Here is an 11,086-nt window from a genome sequence, read left to right on the forward strand (position 1 = left end):
AAATATTCTCTAAGTACTTTGGTTAGAAAGAAAGGGAAACAAAACAAATGTCACATTTACTTTTCTTCATCGTGCTTTATGGTGATTCAGCCAGTCTTGTCAGTTATGTACGAAGTAGTTACATACTCTTTGGTAGATACATACTCTTTGATTACATGTATTTTAAAGTATACCCACTTCTCAAAATAATTATTCCCTTTGAAATTGGAGGTGTTGTTTATATTGATAATTACGTTATAAAAGTGTTTAAGTTAATCAATGGTGAAATATAGTGAAAAGTGTGATAGTGATCATTATCTTAAATAAATAATGCAAGTGACTGATAATTTTTTGTCGGAAAACGGACGAGAAAATCTACTAGTAGGCATAATCTCGAAATAGGTGCGTATTGCTAATTCACGAAAATATTAAAAATATCTTATTAAAGGCGTAAAAAAACTGCGTACATATTATTTCACAAAAACATTGTCTGGTGATTTAATGTCAACGATACAATTCGAACAGTTGAAAAAATGTTAAATGATATTTTTTATTTCAGTACAATTGCTATTTTTTACGCCTAAAATAAAGTCACAGTATGTAGTCATTTTGTTTCATTTTTTATTGCATCTTATAGTCATTGTATATTCAATTACATTTTTTTTTCTTAAATTTGCAAAATCTCGAAGAATTGTAATAATTGTAAATCTCTAACGTATCATAATGAAGCTCAGTTATTTTTCCCATGGCCTCAGATAAAATAGAGGGCAACGAATCAATATGTTACGGACAACTTCTTCGGTCAAGTTTTGCAGCCATCATTTAAAATCTCACTTTTCAAATTGTACATCCTTTTCTAACGTGTGATCACGGATTATCCCTTGCTCTTTCCAGACACGTATTTAACAGGATCGTGTGACGTCACGGTCTCCCCTTTAAATTAAATCAAAGACAAATCCTTGAACTGTCGAAGCCGCTTAGCGACAAACATTTGAGATGTGTACGAGTTGTCTCGCAAATTGGCGGCAAAAACGAACCGAGCGGGCCTCTGTTGGTACATAATAATTAGAGGGAAGTCTAATACAAGAGCAAAGCGGTCGTTTACATTTTTATTCTTATTTCTTCGCTTTTAAACTAAAGCTCTCCTTCTACTGATGCTTACGACACTCTATCTTATATCTATATCGCGAATATTAACTTCAACTGTCTAATATACTTTGACTATTTAATTTACTTATAAATTCAGGTAAGTACACTACGCAGTGTATCGAACTAACAGACAACTTACACAGGAGTCGAGAATTAGGTAAGTATTCAGACTTTTAATAGTCCGTTGAGGTTATATTAATTTCATGGTTAAACACAATCCTGTAAAAATTGTTGCTGAAATTATTTAGACCAGACAGTAATTTATCTGCTACCAAATTTAAAATACAGTATCTATCCTTTATATCCGAGTATTAATTAATTATTTTAGTTGTAAGAATACGCTCGAGTTTTAGAAAAATTATGATACATCAAATGTTTAGGAGGACAATTAAAGCAAGCTCAAGCCTATACTCACATATAACTGACAATTCAAAATTTAGAGAATTTATTTGACGTAGTTAAAACAGAAATTACAAATACTCAATTATAGTGAAAGAAGGATATATGTTTCAAATAAAACTAAAGTCCGACCATAAAACAGAGTTATTTACGGCGTTAGCAACTCATTATAGCGGCCCGTCTGAATTATAGACACCGCCGAGTGCTGTCATATATACTTGCATCAAACATTTATACCCTATTGTATTCCGAACTTGATTTTCTAAGATCTAAGACTCGCGGAATATCTAGTTTAAATAATTTATTATTGTCTATTAATAAAAATAGATGTTATCCAATAGCATAGTCAAATATATCCTTACTTTTCTACATTGATGACTAGTTTGTGGCGACTAATGATTCATAGATTGTAAATCATCGAATTTTCGTGTGATTGCATACGATTAAAGGAGATTTGAAATTGTTTGTTTCAGTATTTTTTTTTCTAGTCTGACAAAATAATGACCTTATCACTCGAGTGTAACACAGGTGGGTCCGCCATTTTGATTCCCGAATTTTTAATTACGTAGTTTTTGCGCGCGGCCGTTCCCCATTGGTTGACGCGGGCCGGCTTCCGTCGACAGACATGACAGTTTTTGCACTGACACACGCGCAACTTTCTACGAAACGCATTAAACTAAATAAATTTAATTTGAAATGTTTCAATTTCACGTAGTGTACGGGAGGTTGGTAAATTATTTTAAATAATTAAAAGATACTGATCTTTGACAAATCGTAATTAATTTTATCAAATATTTTTTGTATTATTTTATCCTACACTACTCTACATTTCATAGGCAGAAACTTGTACAAATGGTTTTCGATTTAACGTTCCCTGTAATATTGATGTGACAGGACCCTGAATGAAGCTATTGCTATTGAAGCCGGATCAAGATATTGCTCAATTCTTACAAATTCAGCTTGCAATTTAAGAATTTAGATGGATTCTATTTAGTTGTATTTTAAAAGCATACAATTTTCAGCTTAAAAGCCTTTTAGCCAATTACCATAACTGCTCTACATTTTCTACTCTTTTTATAACATCGGTAACCATTTTAATTATTTCTGATTACTGTTTACTTCAAGCCTTCATATTATAAAAAAAATATTTTAAGAAATTATAATTAAAAAAAAATGTATGATGAAAAAAGCGATATTTTAAATGGTAGTAACTGCTAGATTCTTTACTTTAGCTGTAGTTCTTGTGTATACGTGACATTACATTATTCCTTTATCTGGCAAGCACGATAGTTTATTACAGAACTGTTTGGAATTAGCTATTAACTTTTATAGTCAAATATATTCATTAAACGGCTGTGCTCGACGACTTGTTTCCGATTTTCTCGAAGCTCGTTCGTCACACGCCGCGTGAACGAAATTAAATGAAGGACATTAAATGACGATAGTGATGTACTGCATATCGATAATTTTTTCGACGTTCCTTGAATTGCCTTTCATTATTTAGTAAATTAAATGTAAATTTTTATAAGGCCTACAGGGGATCGTTATTATGTGATCCTTAAATAAATTAAAATTAAAATAGTAAAATCACGGCTATGAAATAAATGCATGAAGTTGTTGAGTTCGTTGTACCATTATTCTGAAGTAAGACTTTGCAGTTACAATGTAAAGCATAACGAATATTTATTTGAGAAAGGAAAAAAAGATCAAGATAGCAGCACTATTATCGATATTCGCGTTCGTTACATCACTAATCTGCATGTCGAAATGGCGAGCGGCTTAGGATCCTGCGCCCATTGTGTCCGGGGAAATAAAAGCTTAGCTGCAAGAAATGGAGACTGCGCTATGCCATGCCGTGCCGATGTCGCGGTGTCGGCTTTCCTAATTATTGCGTTTGATGAATTACATAGAAATAATGAACCTTATTACTTTCGATGTGCTCACTGCACTTAGTGAGCAAAATAGTTGACATTTTGGACAAAGTAAATGAAATTAAACCAAAATGTAATTAATTTCGGAAAATGAATATTGACAATCTTTAGATGAAAACCGAACTTGTAAATAAGTATTTCTATAGCCCAAAATATCGATCTGTTATACATGATCGTAAGTTTTTTATTATCTAAGCAAATCTTTAATTCAAAAACTGCATATTATTCAAAAATGATTCATCTATCTTTGTGAATTTTTACAAATGCAAAAAAAAGCATCTAGTAGCGACATAAAGGAAAGCGTATACAAGCATGTGACATTGATTTATTACAAATAATTTATCTGCCGAATCTTTCTCTGGTTTCTACAATCAGTTAAAAGGTGCATCAGCCTTCTGTTCCGCCGCGGGACTGGCGGAATGACATAAATGCCATTGACTTTTTGATCAATGGTGTCACAAAAAAAGATATAGGGACCTCGAAGCCGCTTGTTCATCACACAGGTACGTTTTCTACGCACTGTTAGCATTTTAAACCACTACTGATATAAATTCGTCATAAGTCACACGTGTTTATTTGTGACTAAGATTAATAGGTAAGTTTTAAACGAAGTTGCGAGTATGAGTGGCCTAAAACTGGGACCAGAATAGTTAGGTCATGAAACGTCACAAGAAAAGGGAGTGAATTACACTACAATATTACTGTTCAGTTCCGTCATTAGTATGAGATATGTCTTTTTTTTATAAGAGTCATTCTAGATTGGTACAAAAGTTTATATCGGTATTAGTCATGTTTTGTCATCCCGATGCATTAATTCCTATCTCTAACTTAAAAATATTTTGCTTAAGTAAGTTTAAAACTTGAAGGCAAACTTCTAAATTATTTGAAACAAAAAAGTTATCACGTGTCTCCGAATGTATAGAAATGTAACAATACAAATGGACAGACAAGAACTAAAGCCTTGCGATTTCCTGTAGACACAATGGAAAAGAATTCCGAACTTCAAAGTTGCGTAAAGCTTGTCGTATACTGCAAGATATTATCCTTAACTTTTATATCTTTGACAATTGGACAAAAGTGAATATGAAAAATGAATTAATTAGATTTGAGTGTAATAATATTCAATCAGTAAAATAAAAATTACCTAATACTGTAAAACAACTTTATAACAAAACTTGTCAAGAATTGTTGCACACGATAGTTATAATATTTTTAATAATTAACTTAAGTTACATTCCAAAAATTATTCAAGTGGTTATTAGTGTGTGTAGGCTTTAATTTAATTTCGGTCGATTTATTTCATAGCACACTTAAGCTTTGCTATGTTTATGGAAGACGAGTCTAAACTAAATTGTGACTAATATAGTGATTTATTGTATTGCCTATCGACCCGGATACGGCTGCCTTTTGACAAACACCTTCACATCAAAAGAATGCATTTGAATTTTAACAACGGAAACGATTTTATTGTAGTGCTATTCAAAAACTAAGAACTATTGATATGGGTAAACTTTGAAATTTGCAATAGTGACGCAAGCTTAAGTTTATTTTAAGTTTAGTATCTATTTTAAATGCTACATAAAATGTATATACTAAAATGGAGATGATAATAATTCATATTATTAAGGTTCATATATTTTGTAACCTAATATAGTAATATTTAAAGACACATTATGTAACAGAGTAATACACTCTGTAAAAGTAAAAACCGATTAGGAATACAAATCTCTATCATACCTTTAGTTCAGTTTATACGAGAATTTTAGTGACATTTTAATCGTGATTTTAACTACTTGTCAAAACTTCTTATTAAAATATACATAATTTAATTTGATGATTATGACAGCGCAGAGTAGTGTGAGGGAAACAGTACGACTAATTGAAGCTTCTGCCTTGCTTTGTTTTTTAATTCGTTTTTCAAAATGGCTGCCTCATTTGCGGTGTATTGTTGCGCGGGAACTTGCTCTTCACGTCCACTGACTTAGCAACTAAACGGTCATAATATTTATTTTAGAAACATATAAATATAAGAAATAAGAAAAATGTTTTTGGTCAGATTATGTAATCTGGTATAAGTATGTCTTATTATTTCATTTGACTGATCATAAATACTTTTCTAAACGCAAACTAAGCATCAAATGATATCTTTACCTTATTTCGAATCCCTAATTTATAGTAGTCATTATCAAAGAGACAATTTTCACAACATTTTTTATAATCCTCACAAAATTAAATCCTGCAACATAAAATTAATTATTTTTAAAAACATAACGTTTAAGATAACACATACAACTGATATATTCTAAAAAAATATATGTGTAATTTTGACCGCATAGCTCATGTGCAAGTTATTCAAACATGCATGTTTGCTTAGGACGGCGAGTCCCCTCGTACTCGTAATTATGATATTGTTACCCACCGGTAGGCTGTCACACGGGCGCGCATAGAATGCTTCCCACTTCGCCTCGCCTCCTTTACCTTATTCGAACATACGCTTTTTGATATAAAGACTTCAAACCAGAGACGCATATTAAAATGTAATATTTTATGAACATCACTTTATTAATATCTCATATAATTCTAATTTTAACGACATTAAAAGAGTATACTAAGCATCTATGAATTATGAACAGTATGAGTAGGAAATTTGTCTTTTTTTAATAACTGTTTAATGACCTTAAACGGTAAAACATAGTTAAAAATTTAATAATACAACACTAAAAAATATTTCCAATACAATTTAAAAATCTATTTAAATAATATTCTTCAAATTTAGAATTAAATTTTTCATTTGTAATATTTAATTTGTACACATAAACGTGTTTATATCCTTGATTTATTCATATATTAATTTAGTATTATAAATTAGTTAGATTAAATATCACTAGTAAATAAACCCTTGAATATTGATATCTCTAATATCCACAATATTCATCTTGCTTGCTCCTAATGAAAAAATCTAAATTTGGTGACAATAAGCGCTATGTCGCTGCTCATTATTGTAAAGCGTTATTATAGAGTAATTAATTTAATTAGTATTTCGTTTTCATAAATTGATCATAAGTTAACTTACATATTAATGACTCTCGTTTGTAAGACATTGAATAGGAATTTTTGTTAAAGTCACCAGACGATAGCGAACTGAAAAGTAAAAGCAAAACCAAAATCAATACTGAGAAAATAATAATTACGCGGGAAAATGAAAAGACGCGGCAATTTTCCCAAAATGGCCGTCCAAAAAACGTCTCTCCATATCGCTATAATATTGCAGTTAAAATGCATTTTTAAATGTGATTTCATTTAATTTAAACCTTAAATCAAAGAACAAAAGGTTCACTTTAGAATTTAGATTGATATATTTGGCATCTACAAAATGTCACAGAGGCCCGCAATTAAAAAAATTAAAAACAAAAAGTGAAAATTAAAAGAAAGACGCAGACGAATGCACAAAATGCTTTTGAGTTGTATTAAGGCGTGTTTAACATGTGTCGCATTGCATGATTAAGCACACACATGTATATCGTAATGTTAATTGCTTGTGTGTTTGTGTTGGTAGAGATATAGATTAAAAATGTTGAGAAATTTTAAGGGCTTCGATTTTATCTTTATGCGTATAATGTTTTTGAAATTATACAACAGAAATATTTGCTTATAGAGATTTCTGCATAGCGACGATATCCTAAAATATACTATTTTATTATTGAATTTGTCTCGTTCTATAAATTGCATTTTAATTTAATAGTTAAAAAATAGATTTGATCACACCAAATAGAACATTTATACTAATAAGTTCAATATGGGTTTATGTTTACTGCTTACTCCCATTTTATATGCAATACTACTCTTTAAGATCTAAAATAGAGATCTTAAATCTAATACATAATTCAAAAGATAAATTTAATTTCAGATATAAAAAAAGTTTAGTATATCAACAAAGAAGTAAATGTTCTGTTCGCCGCTTAATCTTTGTCGTAAACAGGCGGACATATCCCGCGCGTCCGACTTTGTCTGCGTCTGTTCCTCGCCGACCGAATGCTCTGGTATGTGGGCTAATAATAAATATACGTATATCAACCCCACCGGCGGCTTTTCTCATCAAATTTGGCATCTTAATTGTTAGAATAATTACTTACAAACATACCCGTGTAAAGCTTCTCCGTTTTCGGACAGTTAAATGAATCATTAGGAGTTGTTTCTAGAATAGGGTAATCATTAACAATTTAATGTAATCATTCATTAGTATTTGCTTCATAGCATTATAAAAATACCTTTACGTAGCATAATAATAACTAGGGAGGAGTGGTGGCGCCTGGTGAAGCGGGTCTCTGATACTTGATGACCACGACCAGTCTGAAAAGACTGTAACGACGAAGAAGAAGCATAATAGTAACTTAAAGCTCTTTTTTCACACTTAAGTCGAAACTTATAGAATAAACAGACTTACGGTAGAGATATTTCATAGATATAAACATTCATTTGTTTTGATTTGAAATAAATGCATAGTTATCTTACGTCTTCATAAAATTTTTAATTGTTTCCGTCTTTACGGTTTAAAATATTAAACTACAACGATGTAACTACTTTTTGTATTAAACGAACTTTCTAAAAATTGACATATTGGTTATTCAAATAAAATTAATTTCTTAATCAATAACAAGAAATATATTGCTTAATTCATGTATACCCTGAGGAGATTGTTTTGTGTATTCTGTTTTTTAAGTTCAATTTTCTGTAACATTAACTCTCACTTGCTCATAACTTAACGGGATAATTTAAAATGCATATTCTTATTGCCTAAAGGCGATGTTCATTGTTTCTATATAGCTCTGAAATTCTAATTAAAATGACGTTATAATGACGTCATCATCGATAAAATTACGTCATTATCGACTTTTGAAATTCAATAATGAAATCGCAATTACCTAGCCAAGAAAATATTGCTTACAGCATGACATATAATATATGTTTGTTACATACTGAGGGCTATCCAATGGTCCTGCTACTAATTGTAATATTAAGGCGTATTATTACGCTGATAGTTTTCAAATTTATTATATTAAGTTGCGAGAATATTTATCAATCACTATCCCCTGTTTCTCCGTAGCCGATATCCTTTTGATCGACTTATCTTTTAAACAGAAAATAACACTAATGTGTACACAGCCTTATGTTCTGTATTTCGCAAACAACAGCTTTGCCTATTCCTCCCGAGGTGGCGACACCGCATCCTGTCGTAATGTTACTATGTGTGAAAAACTTACGCTTGACTTTACCAGTCTGGGTATACTGCCACTATTAACTACTAATATTAATGGAATAAGTAAGCTTTGTATATAAGTAATGAAATTAAATGTGGAAACAAAGGTAGAGAATGATCGAAGAAAGTATAAGTGACTTATTTGAAAGGACATGCATAAGAAGGGAGTGAATTACGACGGCTGATAGAGATGCTTGGAAGACGACCGCTGTAAGAGCAAGCGCTAGTTGATGATGACCAATATGTAGTAGACTTTTAATTACTATGTAAATTGTATCAATTTTTAAACTTGTTTTATTATGTTACGGATATAAATACATTAAAAGCAGAAATGTGTTTTTAATTTATGACTGTTAATATGAGAGGAATGATTAATTTAATATAGGTATTGACATACCTCTAATTTTCCATGAACAATAGTGATAACAATCTAACAAATATTATAAATGCGAATGTTTAGATGGATGGATGTTTGTTTGAAGGTATCTCCGGAACGGCTCAACGGATATTGATAAAATTTGACACAGATGTAGAATATTGTATAGAAGAACGCGTAGGTTACTCTTCAAGTCTTTTTTAATTCCGCCCGGACGGAGTCGCTGGCGACGTAGTATGTTATATAATTATTTAGGCAGTGAGAACTCACGGTTCGATTTCAAATTCTTCTAAGCTATCGTCGCGGTAAATAAGTGAATTTAATCCTCTAGTCTATTTAATTTTCGTGTGTCCATAACACATTTGACAAAATCACGCCAACATGCGACTTCGCGAGCCGTCCCTCACGTCGAGTCCGACTTTAATGGGATACATTTATTCAATTCGAATTGCCTACACAAACGAGACCTCTACAAATAGAGACAATGAATATTTGACAAGATTATTTTTTTCTAATAATTACTATGAAGTGTTGGCATTTTTTTCCTTGTCTATGGCTATAAAGGTGAATTTAAAAAGGTAACAAATGAGATTACGACCGCAATAAAAAAACGGACCACCCGAAATATGTGAAGAGTGATACAGGGTTAACATTTTTAAATTCAATAAATTGTGGAATTTATACATTTTTATATGTCATGAATAAACATTTATTAATGTATACTAATTTTGAATTGATTGAACTTGATAACGTATACGGAATTTCACGATCAGATACGTTTAAATTGGTGTGAATTAAATAGAGGTTAATGAATTACTGTTTCACTGAACCATTGGTTTCCAAGACCAAAATCTCTGTATAAACATATCGTCATATGTTTTAAACGGGTATTTTGCTTACAGAAACCCACGGTAAGAAATTTCGTAGTTACAGGAGATATTCATTGATGTGGATTTTGGTTACTATATTTGTATGTAAGAAATCTTATTAATTAATCTGTTAATTTAAATCTTAAAATAAACCTTAATATATTTCTCAGGATGCACTATCTATGCTTTAGTTGAATTATTGTCATAGACATTTAATTAACAACTTTTTGCAAATGACCTTGAATTCGAGTTTCCAAAGTCTAAACAAATTAAATATTTGACCCTTTTATTTTTTCAATTCAGTTAGCAATACTAAACTTATAAAGCAATATTTGTAACATTAAATTACTAACGAAGTAATACGAAAGCGTTTATATTTATATATTTTTTGTTTTAAATGAGTTTTGACGTCATCCTGTAGAAGGGATTAAGCCTTGTTTACACTGAGGCAGCGCGACGTGCGACATTCGTCGGCAAACAGCCAGTGTACACGTCCACGAAATCACACGACCACTAATTTTTATTAAAAACAAAACAAGGCTTCAAATTTATGCGGTCACTGCTCTTAAATGAAATAACTAAGGTAAAGTTATAAGGGAGTAAGTGTAGAAGACAATTTTTTCCGTCTTCTAAGAGATTAGCAGAGAGGGAAAGAGACAATATTAGGAAACAAATATTAAATCGTTACGTTTTGATAAACTAATATCTCAGATCTCAGACCCAAATAATCAACTGTAGCTAATAAGGAATATAACTTACTAGCTGTCCGCGACTCCTTTAGCGCAGATTTATAAAAACTTTATTAGTAACCCATATTTGTTCTTCTAGATTACATTCTACATCTATGCCAAATTTCTGCGAGATCCATGCACCTATTTTAGAGACACCTATCAAACATCCATTAATCCATCCATCCATCTAATTCTCATTTATATCTTAATATTGACTTATGTTAAGCTAAAATGTATTTAAAATACGGTCTAGGTTTTCTATATAAAAGGTTGCCATTGCCTTTCTCATTTTTATATAGCAAACGTAATTTGTAAACTTACAAACAACTTTTTAACTCTATTTTACCCTGACCTGGAATATAAAAACCCTCGATATATTGCGTATATGGAATTAA

The sequence above is a fragment of the Papilio xuthus genome, unplaced genomic scaffold (genome assembly GCF_000836235.2).
Source record: "Papilio xuthus unplaced genomic scaffold, Pxut_1.1 DF825946.1, whole genome shotgun sequence".
Classification (NCBI taxonomy): domain Eukaryota; kingdom Metazoa; phylum Arthropoda; class Insecta; order Lepidoptera; family Papilionidae; genus Papilio; species Papilio xuthus.